Source organism: Balaenoptera ricei, chromosome 4, assembly GCF_028023285.1.
Source record: "Balaenoptera ricei isolate mBalRic1 chromosome 4, mBalRic1.hap2, whole genome shotgun sequence".
NCBI lineage: Eukaryota > Metazoa > Chordata > Mammalia > Artiodactyla > Balaenopteridae > Balaenoptera > Balaenoptera ricei.
Genome location: NC_082642.1, coordinates 31,086,287 through 31,102,004, shown reverse-complemented (window position 1 = coordinate 31,102,004; position 15,718 = coordinate 31,086,287). Strand labels below are relative to the sequence as shown.

Sequence of the window (15,718 nt, the reverse complement as noted above, 5' to 3'; positions counted from 1 at the left end):
GGAGGGGCAAAATATCAATTAGAAACTCCAAGAAAAATTAGCTGTATAAGACAAAAAATGATTTAAATATAAAAGAAACTAAAATATGGCATGATTTTGAGCAATTAAGCTGGGTAAGAACACTAAAGTGGAAGGAAAATATGTATAATGGATACTTTGGTATTCCACCTGTGCCCTTCTTCAGGGCTGACTCACCCATTCCCGCAGTTGCTGGTAATATCAAATGCTGGCTGCTCACATCTTCGTTCCTCACTGGCAATTGCCCTCAGCCTCAGAGAACTGTCTTGCCCAGGGTTACATTCTCTGTAGGACTGTCTGAAAGCTTAGTTGCAACCACACTGCACATCAGCTTCTCCCGATGCCCGATCCTGCCTTCCTCACTTCTTTGTGAGTGAATCTCCCAAGAGCACTCCCTATGCAGTTCTCCATCTCAGAGCCTGTTTCCAGGGAACCCAATGGAAGACACATTGTAAAGTCACAAAGGTAAAAGGGAGAGTGGAGAATTCAGAAAATTGCACGTGATTCTCCCTCTATAACTGGCACATAGCTTTCACGTGGAGAGATGGAGAGGTGAAGAGAGGAAATTAACAGAGCTATGTGGAGGCCAGAGACTAAAGAGATCTGGATGCTACACTATGGAGATTGCCCGGAACGTCAAAGCTGTATGACCCTGGGCTGTGGTGAGGACAATGAGACACTGTCTCTGAAAATGCTTTGTGATGAGATTCAAATGTAAATGATCAACAGACTTCAGCCTATGATGTTTGAGCGTGCCCACAGGCCTGATAAACCGGGCCAACCACAAGTCTATTTACAACAAGAACTAAGAGAATCCTACCCTATGGGGAAAAGGCATCAGATATAAAAGCGTGTCTAATAACAGTGTTTACTGGAAGAGGGCACGATTCTGAGTTACGAAGTGTCGCTTGGATTTGCCCACCCTGCCCTCACTGACCTCCACCCCCAGCCCCAGTGAACTTTGTGGCAATGGGGGATGGAGAGAAGGAGAGAGGACAGAGGAAGAATCATGAAGGAGAAGCTATGCATAAAAACAGGAAGAACTGGGGCAGTAGAGCTCTGTAAGACAGTTGGCACAAATAGCCCTGCTTCATCATGTGACCCAAAACTGGGAGAGACATATATTATCTACTTCTGCCAGGAATACAGTGTGGCTCTGGCATCCTGAGAACTCCAAAAAGCGCTATGCACAGTTGCCACCAAAGGAATCCCACACATCTGCAGCAGTGGTGCTCAGAAGAAGAGGTAGATCCCATGGAAAGCAGCTCAGCCCCGGGCCCCAGAGGCAGGGAAGTGCCCCATGATTGGAGGCCTACACAGAAGGAAGCCAGAGCAGCAGGGGGAAAAAATGGGGGCCATATGTGGTACCCAGCAGAAACCATGTGGGACTCCCAGCAATAAATGCTGGACTCTTTTCCAGAAGCAGAGGTCCTGCAATTATAGATGAGAGTCAGAGAAATCTGTGTTGCTACTGTTAAAGTCATCCCATTTCAACAAGGATTTATGTAGCCTGGGGAAGCATAGTAATAATTACTATTATTATTTACCAGATAATAGCAATCTTTATAAGAAAAAAATGCCTTTCATTTCTTATTAATCACTGCCTAGCCTAATCCCCTACAAACGGGTGCTGAATAAATGTTGACTAAATGAATAAATAAATGCATGACTACTTTATTATCTCAGGTTTCCCTGAAACTGGAACATAAAAGATATTATGTTAAGGTGTAAAGAATGGCACATCAGGCTCATAATCAAAGGATGACTAGTGAATGACATCAAAGTCCACAGATTCTGGGATGTTGCAGAAGCACTGAAACTTCCATGAGTGTATCATCTGTAGTCTGAAGACTCCTCAGGAATTGATCATATTTTCCATCTGCAGTATCTCCTTGGGGTGGTAAATGTCATATGCTACTACCTCCTGGGTAAATAGCATATCATTCTCTGCGCCTGTCTAAAACTCTAAGGAGAGTTATTTGTCATCAAGTGTGTCTTTCCACTGGGCAAAAGCTGGGTCCTCAGTGTTTGCTAATCATTCAGAGTGTGTCTTGAGCTGCACCAAAACCTGGATCAGTTTCTCCTGCTCAGTAGTGGTGAGTTACAGATGTGGTCCTACCTTCTTCTTGGCATTGCCAACAGCAATGTGCTTTGACCTCTATCAATAAGAATTTAGAACACATTTCCTCCTTTTCAACTAAAATCTTTGTCCCAAGTAAAACTTCTGCCAACTAGACCTCATCTGAATGCTTCTGTGCTAGGCCCCAGGACTCATTTGGGTTTGAGCCCAATCTGTTCAGAAACCACACGTTGAAAATAAATAAATAAATAAATATGTAGAGTATGGGGGTGTTCAAATAATTGTATGAACGAAAAATATCTTTTAAACAAAATTTTCTACATCTTTTCTTTCTTTTTTTACCTGTAACTATTTATTCCCTCCCCTTTAACACACCTTGGCAGGAATAGCCTAACGGGTTTCGTCCAATAAACATGGCTCAACCTATTTTTCTTATCAGATTTCTCTCTCCTGAAAAGTTTTCTGAAGTGAGGAACGATATTATTGCCCTCAACTGTAACATGATCTATTTCTCTGGTCTCCTTTAAGCTGTTTATCATTTGCTTCACTATTTCAGATGGAATTAATCTTCGAAAAACAGATAACACTCTAAGATGTTTTATGGCTAAAAGCTCCATCAAGACTTTTTCACAACTTGTTAATGGAACAGAAAGCAGCCAGGTAACTGCATTGCCGGTGCTGTAATAAATGCTTACTCCTGCATTCGCTAAAGCCATCAGCGTTACTTCACAGACATTGAGGAAACCTCTTTGTTTCATAAATCATTGAAATATTTCAGGACCTTCTGCATGAGCCAGAGATATTCTCAGAGAGTTGAGCATCAATAACAATGAAACCGACATGACAACATGCAACAGCAATCTGAAACATTGTATGGGGAGTTCCAGCCTGCCTTTCATTGGAGGAATACTAAAAATAAGTACATTTCACCACTTCTCCTCCCCCAACGCAGGCGAGCACGCCACTTAGGCAACTTATTACTTCTAGGGCTAATTAAGCCTTTTTTCCTTAATAGAGACACTATAACCAGACTTAATACATGATGGAAATTTTAAATTTCAATCTACTTATACGGAATGAATCTAAAATATATAAATTAGTTGAACATATTATGCATTATCGGTGAACTCGACTTGCAATATTTTACAATGGAGGATCCTGCTCAGGGACAGCTTCTTTTTTTTTATTAATTTTTATTGGAGTATAGTTGCTGTACAATGTTGTGTTACAGCAAAGTGAATCAGTTATACGCATACATATATCCCCTCTTTTTTGGATTTCCTTCCCATTTAGGTCACCACAGAGCATTGAATAGAATTCCCTGTGCTATACAGTAGGTTCTCATTAGTTATCTATTTTATAGATAGTAGTATAATATGTCAATCCCAATCTACCAATTCATCCCACCCTCCCTTCCCCCCTTGGTATCCATACGTTTGTCAGAGACAGCTTCTTATTGGCAAAATAGGTAAGTCCCACCAAAAGAAATGAACTTGGTCTTTGTGAGACTCATTCTCTTTTCCAGTTGCTCAGGCCAAAACTCTTAGAATCATCCTTGATTTCTCTTTCTTTGACACCCCACATTCAACCCTGAGCAAACCCTGACAGTCCTAAGTTAACATAACTGGAATCCAGCATCTCAGCACCTCCACAGTCGCCGCCTGATGTAAGCGTCTCCAAGCTGGTTTTCCAGCTTCCTCCTTCACCCCTCTATAATCTATTCTCCACCAGAAAGCAGAAGATCCTTTAAAAATGTAAGTCACATCCCGTCACTCCTTGGCTTCCATCTCACTGAGACTAAAAGACAAAGACCGACCAAGGTTTAGAAAACCCTCCGCTGCCTTTCTGAGCTCATCCCCACAATTGACCCTCAATTATTCACGTCTAGCCAGTCTGGCTTCCTCCTGCCCTTCACCTTCTGCTCTTGCCTGAAGAAGGTCTTTGCACTTGATATGCCCTCTGCCTAGAATCAATTTCTGCAAGATATCCATGTGGTCGGCTCTCTCAGTTGCTTCAGAACTCTGCTCAAACAGTACCTTATTGGGGAGGTTTGGCCATCATACATAAAAGAGCTCATGGACTGGATCCAATTTATGTGCCTCTGCAGATTTGTTCTGTTCCACCTGTCCCCAGGTATCACCAGTTTGCCCTGCTTCCCAGGTAGAGGAGCCCCAGTAAATGCAGTGCATGTGATCAGAACCCTGATGTCATCTCTTACCTTTGCTGGCTGATTCAACTCTTCCTTCTGGGAGAGAGTCAGCCCTCGGCAGCTCCTGAATCCGGGGTCAACCCAGCTGGACCCATGAAGGTTCCAGCCACCCCAGTAGCTGCCCAGAGAGGCCAGATAACACAAACCAGAAGTGAATTTGATCATTGAGAGACCAGAAATAGAAGGAAATCAACATAAGTTGCTCTCCTTCTCTCGTTTGTTCCCCCAAGTATGAAGCTCCATATCGACTCTCTGGGAATGTCCTGAGTGACCCACCTGTTTCTTCTGAGGCTGTGACCAGTTCAAAAATGCACCACCTTTTACTTGTTTTCCTGATTGCTCTGCTTTGCATTCCTTTCTCCCTCACCTTTACTGCTCTGAGATTGCACCTCCCAAAAGTATTAGGATGTAAGCTTTGTCTCAGGCTCTGTGTCCTAGGGAATCTAAGATATGCATACACACACTCGCGCGCGCACACACACACACACACAGAGCTATACTCCAAACCCTGATCCTGCTATATTTCTCTTCACTGCTTGTAGTCAGCTATCTTTACGTCTATCTCCCACTGTGAAATGGAAACCGCATGAGATCACTGACTTGGTTTCTTTTGTTTGATGCAGTATTCCCAGTAGCTAGGACAGTGCCTAGCACCTATAGGCATTTAATAAAAGTTTAGAAAATAAAAAAATGAGAAGTTTGTTTGCAAGTGTGGAATTTAGCTCCAAAAACACAGAAACTAGAGAAGTTCAGGTTTTTATACGTGACCTGCCTTTTGATGTTAAAAGTCCCATCTGGAAGTTTTCCTATTCTTCTTCCTCTCCTAATTTCACCAAATCTCACTGGCTACCTCTCAACTCAAAACTTAACTTCCAAAACTCCCTTCCTCCACTTAGGCTCACTTCTGATATCACCATTTCCATAATAATACTAATCATTTTTTTTCAATGCCCCTAGATGGGGCACATACATACCTAAGGTGTACTTTATGCATTTTACCCATTCTCACACAACTACATAATATCCTAAAGTAGATTCAGCCTGTCTGTATCCACCACACACCCCCTCATAGACATGCACGGGGACGTCCCCTCCCCACATCCAAGCCCCTCATGCTGATCCTGCATTAATAATGACTACTCATTACTGAGTGCATACGATGTGCCAGGCATGGTGGTGGACATTCGGTCCTCACAACAACCCTGAAAAGTGTGAAAATATCTTAAAACTCATTCATACTAAAATGTTTGGGACTTAACTACTGTATGTTCCCCTCAGAGTTATTTGCCTGGAGGAAGCTGACATAGTCAACGGCAATGAATCCCTCTGTTACGAGTTCATGCATCAGGAAGCAAGGACTCCAGGGGAAAGCAAGGCTCCTTCCTTCCTTATACTCCTGAATTCACAGTCCTGTCCAAAGCAGTGATTCTCTGCTTTGTAACTGTCCTGGAATTGCGTCGTGAGACTATGTTCCATCTCTTTATGTCATTGAAAGCTCCTTGAGATCAGACATGGCTTTTATTTCTTAGGTGTTCCTGGAAAACTGCATTTGTCTCTTATCCTAGCCTCCCATCTCCCTCTGCTGTAGCCTGTCTGTACTTCCACCAACTGATTCATTCTCCCAGACAGTGGTCTCCAAAGTGGGAGTGCGCAGATCCAGGTAATGAACAAGATGAGTTTGGGGGTTTGCAGAAACATATATTTATTATGTGTGTGTATGTATGTGTATATATATAATATATATAGATTTTAAAAATAAAAAATTATATAAGCTTTATTACATTTCATATACATAGACTCATACTGCTGTCTTCCCCTGGTCTATATGTAAGAATGTCAAGGGCAAATAACATACATGAGACACCTAAACACAGAGCAGATGACCAGGACCCTGTTGCCGCTCTTGTATATTTAGTGCTTTACAGTTTAGGTATATCCAGGTAACAGTGAGGTTACAAACTATATAACTGAGTTTTAGCTAACTCTGGGAAATGGACACCTGGCTTAAAAATTCCTGCAAAGAAGCCATCTATGGACAAGAATACCAGTTTTGCAAGCTCAAATGAACAAGAAAATGGCAGCAGTAACACATTTACCCCAGTACAGATTTTTTTTTTTTTTAATTTATTTATGGCTGTGTTGGGTCTTCGTTTCTGTGCGAGGGCTTTCTCTAGTTGTGGCAAGCGGGGGCCACTCTTCCTCGCGGTGCGCGGGCCTCTCACTATCGTGGCCTCTCTTGTTGCAGAGCACAGGCTCCAGACACGCAGGCTCGGTAATTGTGGCTCACGGGACCAGTTGCTTCACGTCATGTGGGATCTTCCCAGACCAGGGCTCGAACCCGTGTCCCCTGCATTAGCAGGCAGATTCTCAACCACTGAGCCACCAGGGAAGCCCCCAGATTTTTCATCTAACACATTATAATATAAAATCAGTGACAAGAAAGTGGCTAAAAAAATTCAAAGCTATCCAGAAGACCATTTAAAACATAGATTTACATTTATTTTCATTAACAGTGAACTTCATCCTATATATATGTATATATATGTGTGTGTGTATATGTATATTGTGTGTGTATAATATCTTGACATATTGGTTAATGACTTTGATATGCATATGTAGAATTGTGCTTTGAAGTAAAAGCTAATGATAATTCGAACCAGTCACAATTCAGAAGACATTTTTTAAAATAAGCATCTGAAGCAAAGAGACAAGCCGCTGCAATTTTTGGAAAGATGTTTAAATTAGGCATTACACAATCCACTGTCTTACAAAATTTCAGGAAACATGTAATTTCCTTTTAACAGTGAGAAACAAAAGGCTATGTGCAATTACAGATATCTTTTTTTTTTTTTTTTGCTTTGGTGAGTGCTGAAATAATACATACAAAATGATATGGTACAAACCAACATGGACACCTTTGTCAGAAAATACAGGACTTTTTAACCAGATTAAAACTCTTCTAAAGAATTTCAGTGGAATCTGAACCCATTTTGATAAGATGCATGGAAAACATTGCTGAAATTTTGTTTTTTCATCTTTCTATTTTATTAGATTAAAAAACACAAACAAAACCAGTAGGAACTAAGGGAAAAGATGGGGAAAGAAATACAGGAAAGGGCTGGACAAAAATCAGAGATGACAGGAGAAGCGGAAGGTGAGGGGGTGGGGGGAGACATTAAGAGCCCCAAGTCAGAGCAGGAAAGAGGTTTCTGAGAACAAGACATCGCTTCATTTGATGACAATTTTCTGGCGCATGGCTCAGGGCCCAGAGCCTCAGAGGGGCTCAGGAGGTGATGGACCAGGTTCCCAGGGCTGAGGCAGTGGGCAGAAGCCCACGGACAGTGATATACTTTTTGTAGGCCTCAGGGATGATCTTGAAGCTGGAGCAGTGGCGTGGCGGATGTCTGTAACAGGGTCCTGGTTTAGGGCCGGGCGATCGGTCACTGGGCAGACCTCTCCAACAGGGACCTTTGGGGACCGCCCTTGGAGGAACCATTCCTCAACTGTCCCCTCATCCCTAAAATTCAAAGCTATCCAGAAGGCCATTTAAAACATAGATTTACATTTATTTTCATTAACAGTGAAATTCATCCTATATATATGTATATATATATATATATGGGTGTGTATATGTATATGTGTGTGTGTCCCTAAAAGTGATGAAGGCACGTGGAACGCAAGCAGGAGGGATGATGGGCCCAGGGCCAGCACCGGGAGTCCCTGAAGAAGTTGTGGGAGCAGGATCAAGTCCTTCTACGTCGACTTCCTCTTCTTTAGGGCCTGGATCCCCAACAAGTGGCACTGTCACTGAATGGGAGGTGGCGATGGACCCCGGGCACTTCCGCCTCTTGGGAACCTGCTTCCTTCCGTCAGCCTCGGGCCACTCATGTGTCTCCAGTGAATGTCAGTCAAGCTCCTCTGTGACTTTGGCCTCCCCGAGCAGCTCTTCCACTCCCAGTGGGGCCTCTCTCGCCCCCGTGACCGGCCCTGTTTCTCCTGTACCTGAAGGAATGTGGTGTGTGCACAGCTGTAGATGGACACAGGAGCTTCCCACGGCCAGAGGCACTGTCCTGTAGTTCTGGCGGGAGAAGTGCCTTCTCTTCTCGGCTTTTCTGAGCGCCACCAGCCCAGGTGCTGCTGACATTTTGAGGACTCAAGCTCCTGAGAGGCTCCTTATTCTCCCTTTTTTAAATAAATTTATTTATTTTATTTATTTTTTGGCTGCCTTGGGTCTTCGTTGCTGCCCGCGGGCTTTCTCTAGTTGCGGCGAGCGGGGGCTACTCTTCGTTGTGGTGCGCGGGCTTCTCACTGCGGTGGCTTCTCTTGTTGCGGAGCACGGGTTCTAGGTGTGCGGGCTTCAGTAGTTGTGGCTCACAGGCTCAGTAGTTGTGGCACACGGGGTTAGTTGCTCCGCGACATGTGGGATCTTCCCGGACCAGGGTTCTAACCCGTGTCCCCTCCATTGGCAGGCGGATTCTTAACCACTGCGCCACCAGGGAAGCCCTTCTTATCCTCCTTGATGGCAGCTCCATGCCTCCTTCTCGGCTATTCTCCATCACCGGAGTGTTCAGTCCCCTTCTCCACGTCAAAGTCAGAGTCTACTGCATCCTCTGTGTCTGACTGGTCCCCTTGGTCCTCATCATCTCCTGAGTCCTCTGTGAAACTCCATAAGCTATCCGGTAGAGTTCATCCTCCCCCCTTGCCCTCAAGAGCCCAGAGAGCTGGCGCCCTGAGGTCTTCTGAGGGCCCAGCCCCCCAAACTCCAACCGCTCGTGGCCCCTGCACCTCCCCCAGCCACTGCTCACACAGCATGGTCCTCGGAGCTCAGAGCCCACACCACTACCTGCAGGCCGCCGGCAGCCTGGAAATTATTTTTAAATCAAGAATTGGGACAAATTACACAGTGTTATGAGTTTGATATATAATGAAAGTATCCCTATTTCTATTTTACCAAGTCTCAGCATATGGTTTTTGCTTGGTTGTGTTTCAATAATAAAATACATGAAGAATTTCTTCTTTTTTCAAACCGTCAAAAGTAAAATATAGGCATGAGATATATTCTCAACAGTAAATTACTTCTTTAATGGTAAAGCTGTGTAAGTAATGGGGCCACTCCTTTTACCAACTGTTTTAAAGGATTTTGGCTAAGATTACTGAGGCAGATCATATGTGACATTCATTCACCCTGCTCTACACAGGCAAGCACAGAACACCATCAGTGCGGTTAATTTAAGTTTACTTTTTTTAATCTTTAAAATATGGTTGACGCTTTAGGAACAAATTGAAATGGAAAGTAACCATGAACATATTTTCTACAACGCAGAGATATGCTTATGGCAAAGTACTCAAAAGGGCTAAAAACATATATTTACAGAAAGACAAGTGTTCCAGACATGCTAAGCTTTTCTATGATGACAAGCAGGCTATCAATAACATGCTACCTATCAAGTATTTTTTAAATGACAATAACAATAACATTAATAACACAATCTGTCTCTTCAAGGTTGAAGTAATGTTTCAATAGTAAATAAGAAAGAACTACCTTTTCTTCTGAAAAAGAAGAAAAGAGAGAAACTCAGGCTACTGACAGAGCACATTGGAAAAGGATATATAGAAAGATGTCCATTGTTATGTAATTTGGATACAAAACTATATTAGTAAATATATCATCTATTTTTTAAAATCTCATATCAGCACATTCTAAAACCTTGGAAATAAGATTTTTGTAACCAGTTTTAACTCTTCCAAACAAAGAATTTCAGTGGAATTTTGATAACAATGAAAAATGGTAAAACCTATTTATCTCTTTGCAAGAACAACTGATTGACATCAGAGAAGATAGAAACCTACTAGCCACATTTTAACAAAAGCTTTTCCATAACTGGTGAATGGAATTTATTTAAAACAGCCAATAAAGGAAATTTTTCCATTTGGATTTATGTGCCTTTGTGAGATATAGTCCTCAATTGCAAAAACCACTACAACAAAGTACTGAAAAAAAGTGAATTAAGAAAGACATTTAAATGGTTGTATCAGAAAAATTTTAAGTTTCAGAAAACAGTGAAGCATATTCAAATTTAACAGTAATCTCGGTGAGAGCAAAAAGACTTTTGTACCATTACTAATGAAAATAAAAATAAAACAATAATTGCATATTTCATCATGAGCTCAGCCTCTTTGGGTTATAATGGTATAGACTTTATGATATGCATAACAGGTATTGACACAGTAGTTTGTCTATAATTTGGAAATAAATAAATATACATATAGTGAGGATGTATACTGGATTTTTTTTTACTAATAGGGAGCTGCAAATAAAACATTTTGGAAGGCCATGTGCCCTATGCCAGGGCTATTTAGTGTGTTCTGTGAACCCACCACATCAGTGTGACATGTGAGATCATTGGAAATGCAAATTATGAGGCTCCATCCCAGACTTACTGAATCAGAATCTTTGGGTAAGGGGTCAGGAATATGTGTTTTAACAAAACCTTCAAGTGATTCTCTGATGCACATCAGATCTGTTCAAGATCTTGCTCTTTCAGAGCTGCCTGTTGGATACTAAATTAAGGCCAAACTTCTCACCATATCATTCAAAGGCTCTCCAAATCCAGCCAAGCCTCCTTTAACAGTCTATTTCCATGACCCCCCACTATGTTGGATGTCCCAGGTGTTCTTGGGTGCCCCCTTCTTCCCTCCTCTCTGCCTCGTTTATGTTCTTTTCCTCACTGGATTCATACCAGCCCTATTATGTCTGCTTAACCAAAATCTCCACAACCTTCAATACCTGCCTCAAAAGTAACCTATTCTAAGAAGATTTGCATGATTTTAGAAGAAGGGGAAAAAAACTTCCCTGCATGTTCTCTCTCCTTTTTTTTTTTAATGCCCAGAGCATCTTGTTTGTTTATTTGCCCTGGCACTGACTGTGTTGCATCATGCATTATAGTCATGCAGGCACTTATCTCATTCCCTCTGTAGATTGCAGGCTCCTTGAGAGAGAGACTTTATTCATCTTCCTTTATCCCCTAGTTTAGCACAGTCCTAGCAGACTCTCAATAGTTTGCTACAGAGTTGAAATAAAGTCCCATAACTGAGCTCTGCCCACACCGTGGGCTTCCTTCATCATGCTGTTGGGGACATTGCCTCACCATGGAGAACCTGGATTTCCCATGGACTTTTCTGTATACACTGACTGTCTCTTGCCCTCATGTTGCATTTCTGAGCTGGAAGAGCCTTCCTTCTCACTTAGTCATGACTGGAGCTCAACACTGAGCCACAAATGATGATCAAAACCAAAAATGGTTATCATGTTTGAGGCTTACCAGTGTCAGACACTCTACCATGTATGACTATGTCCTTCTGCCCTGGCGATGACTCTATTTGGTGGGCATGTTACAACTCCCATTTTACCAGGTGAGAAGACTAAGATGCGGAGAGGCTAAGGATTAAGTAACTGACTCAAGGTCACAGGGCTAACAGAGCGGTAGAGCCAGGACTGGAATCCAGGTTGGCCGGCTCCAGAGCCTTCAGAGTTAACCTCTCCATTACCCTACTAACCACAGAAGATAACATTGCTCCAGGGTCTTCCTTACATCATCTCCAAGTCACCAGCACTCATAACCACATGAAAAAGCCATGTGCACTAGATTCAATCTCGATGACAATATAAAAACTATGATTTTACTATAAAATTTCAACTTAAATCTAGATCAAAGATATCTAAGTTACTCTTCATTTGGGCTATAATCTCATATTCCAAAACTTAAATGCTTAAAAAGAAAGCTTTGTCTAATTTTAGATTACTAGCTCAAATAAAGCACAAAGTTAATACTACTTTTCCTCTAAAGTAATCAGTACAAAGAGTCCTTTTCTTCCTATAGTAAAATATGTCATAGAACTCGAACTAGTAGGCAATCACTATCTTTTCTTCATAAGAAAAAAAAGCCTTTCAAATATGTACCATAACCTCTGAAAAATACAATTATCTTCCCTAAGAATTGAGGCATATTTTTTTTGACAAAAAAGATGGGCAATTGATCTATAGTTCTTTTCTTCCTCAAAAAATTATTGTATATTGTGTAATGATCATTATAATTAAAAATTAAGATGGCTTGCAATAATTTCACCATTATTTGATTCAAAATCTTTATAAAATATTGGCATTTTCCAACATTTATTTTTCCTGTCTATGTTCCACTTAAGGCCAAATTTTCAAACCCAGCTGCCAAATTACACATATAATTACTGCATTTGCGCACAAAAATGTGATAATTGCTTACACAATTTCAGAGGCCAGCTTGAGGCTCCTTTCCAAATTTGTTTTACATGTACAGTGTGGTGTATGTAGTTTTATATGAAAATGGGGGAAAGTAGAATTCATGTTTTGTCTGGGTGATACATGAAAATAGGTACAAAATAAAGCCTTTCTATAAATGTCTAGGTCTGTCTTCACATTTTCTCCCCATAGATCTTTATAAAAGAAAAGTCTTAAAGAGCAGCTCAAACTTGAGCTGGAGTTGGAGTCATGGCAATGGAAGGGGATGATGGCTGGTATAACGCCGTGAACAGAACAGATGCCTATTTTGTGGGTGGTTGACATGTTGTCATGAGGTATTCATTTGTCTATGAACTGCCTCTGTCAACCTGACTAAGAAAAGATAAAGATGATATAAGGCCCACAAAGGTACAGTCAGCCAAGACAACACCAACCTCAGTAGAGCAGAGTGGCTGAGCACTGGAGACTGGGGGTTTACCCTTCCAGCTTTGCCTGATGGTTGACATAATGTTTGGCAAATATCCACCATGGACATAGCTCACAATGGGTACTCTTAGTGGAAGGTTTGGTTCAAGAGAAAGAAAAGAGGGCTTCCCTGGTGGCGCAGTGGTTGAGAATCTGCCTGCCGATGCAGGGGACATGGGTTTGAGCCCTGGTCTGGGAGGATCCCACGTGCTGCGGAGCAACTAGGCCCGTGAGCCACAATTACTGAGCCTGCGCGTCTGGAGCCTGTGCTCCGCAACAAGAGAGGCTGCGATAGTGAGAGGCCCGCGCACCGCGATGAGGAGTGGCCCCCACTTGCCACAACTAGAGAAAACCCTCGCACAGAAACGAAGACCCACCACAGCCATAAATAAATAAATAAAAATTAAAAAAAAAAAAGAGAAAGAAAAGAAACAAGATCTAGGTAGTCATACACATTAGTGAAATGATCTGAGATACTTTTGTTTCTGCACAAATAGGATAGAAAATTATGCCCAGTTACACATAAGCTAATACCTAGGCTCAAAAAATATACTTGCCAAGCTCAAGGACTATGAATCTGATCTCTGACTAGCAGACATCTGACTGTGGAACTTACCAGAAGAAATTAGGCCAGAAGTCCACTAAACAATGAAAGAAGCTCTATTGTCAAAGAAACCCTCAGAAAGATCATCCTCCCCAAGGCCCACCTGAAATCATCATAACATGTCTTGAGCACTTGATGTATGTGAAGCAATGTTCTAAGCATTTTGCATGCATTCATTCCCTCTTTACATGCTTACTAATCCTAAAAGACGAGGACTATTATTAACCTCATTTTGCATCTGAGGACACTGAAGCGCAAAGAGTTTAAGAAATTTGCCCAAGTTCAGACAATTAGAAAGTAGAAAAGCCAGTTATTAGAACCCAGGCATTCTGACTCCAAAGCCTTTACTTTTAACCCCAATACCATGTTGCTTATCGGATAAAGCCAAGGAAAATAATGGACAAGGGATAGCCTCCCAAAGAGAAGACCCTGGGCAGCCAACATGGTCCTCCATAGAATTCACTATTAGAATGCAGTTCTCACCATTTCTGTCCAGCAGGAATGATATCATTGTGGACTAATGGCTATTATGTGTTGTTTCTCATTCTTCACTTTTCCAGTTATCCTATTCTTTCTTCATCATGGGGTTTCTATGGGTTGTGTTGTATATGGGTAACATATTATTACCAATAGTCTTATACCAATAGACTATGAGACGTTTCACCCAGATGTGATGGAGTGGACCCCACATCACCCAAAAAATCAAAACTTGGACCTAATGCACCAAATCTTTGGGTTGTCTCTACTGGGGAAACATGGATGTTTCTGAGAGGATGAATGGAAAGAAGGGTATGAGGGTATGCCTGGGTGCTGGGTAGCCAGTGGACATTCACTGATAACTTAACCAGGATCCACTCCCCCTTTCCAGGTTCATGGGCTCCTCATACCATTCATGGGCTTTGGGAGCCATAAATTTCATCCCCAGTCACAGAAGTGAGTGAGTCCTGATTAATGCCCAAATCAGAATAATCCCACTCCACCTCCACATCAACATGGACATGACAATTGGTTTAGGAATGATCAGTAATCCAACTGTAAACCAATCAGTACGTAGCATCGATTCACCGTCATTGGTTCAGTTCAGTCCAAACAATGCAAAGAACAAGGTTTTTGTTCACTGGTTAGGGGTAAAGGTACCTTCTCCTCTATCCGGATGTGAAAGTGGAAACATGTCACCTTGATGATTGCTGGCAGCCACCTTACAACCACAGAGAAAGTCAGTCATGGAATAAAGCTAGAACTGGATAGTAGAGTGAAAGAGGGAAGAAAAAACACTAAAACTAGGTCTTTGATAATATCACTGAACTGAATCAACCAATAGTGAAACTCACCCAACTCCTGAACTTCCAATTACATGAGCCAATAAGTCTCCTTTTCTACTTAAGCCAGTCTGAGTTTTGTTTTCTGCTAATTGATGTATCTTCTAAGGTTATTTGCATAGTTTTCAGAAATAATAGCCTAGAAAGATCTGATTTCTCTGTAGCCTCCTAAGAAGTTTAGGCTGATACCTGGAATATCTGCTCCAATTCCAGTGGTGCAGACTTCTTGTACCATGAAATTCAACAAGTTCTAACTGGTTTAGGAGGCTCTAAGGCAGTGTACAGCAGTGGAAAACACATAAGACTTGGTTGAGCTCAAATCCCAGCTCTTTCACTTACTAGTTGGATCAGGTGACCATATAATTTATTATCCAAATCAGGATATTTGTGAGTAAAAGGGAGTGTTTAAATAATGTCTCTGGAAAACAGTCATAAACTGGAATAGTGTCAGGAAAATAGCTGTGAACTGTCCATCTATATCTGGGTTGCTTTGCACAAATCTTTGAGTGCCAATTCACATATCTGTAAAATGGGGCTAACGGTATTTGTCTCTCATGGTTGTTAGAGGATTCAAGGAGATACAACACATAATAGGTGTTGGGAGACAATTAAAAGACCATTGCACTTTTTTATTCTAAATGCTTCTATACTGATAATTGTTAAAAAAAAATTACTCATGGGAATTCCCTGGTGGTCCAGTGGTTAGGACTCGGGGCTTTCACTGCTGGAGCCCAGGTTCAATCCCTGG

General features: G+C 41.8%; 1 pseudogene; it reads right to left on the bottom strand.

Annotated features, from left to right (window-relative positions):
* Positions 1 to 7,535: 7,535 nt before the first annotated feature.
* LOC132365142 (vacuolar protein sorting-associated protein 72 homolog) overlaps positions 7,536 to 15,718 on the bottom strand; it is a 41,729-nt pseudogene continuing 33,546 nt past the window's right edge.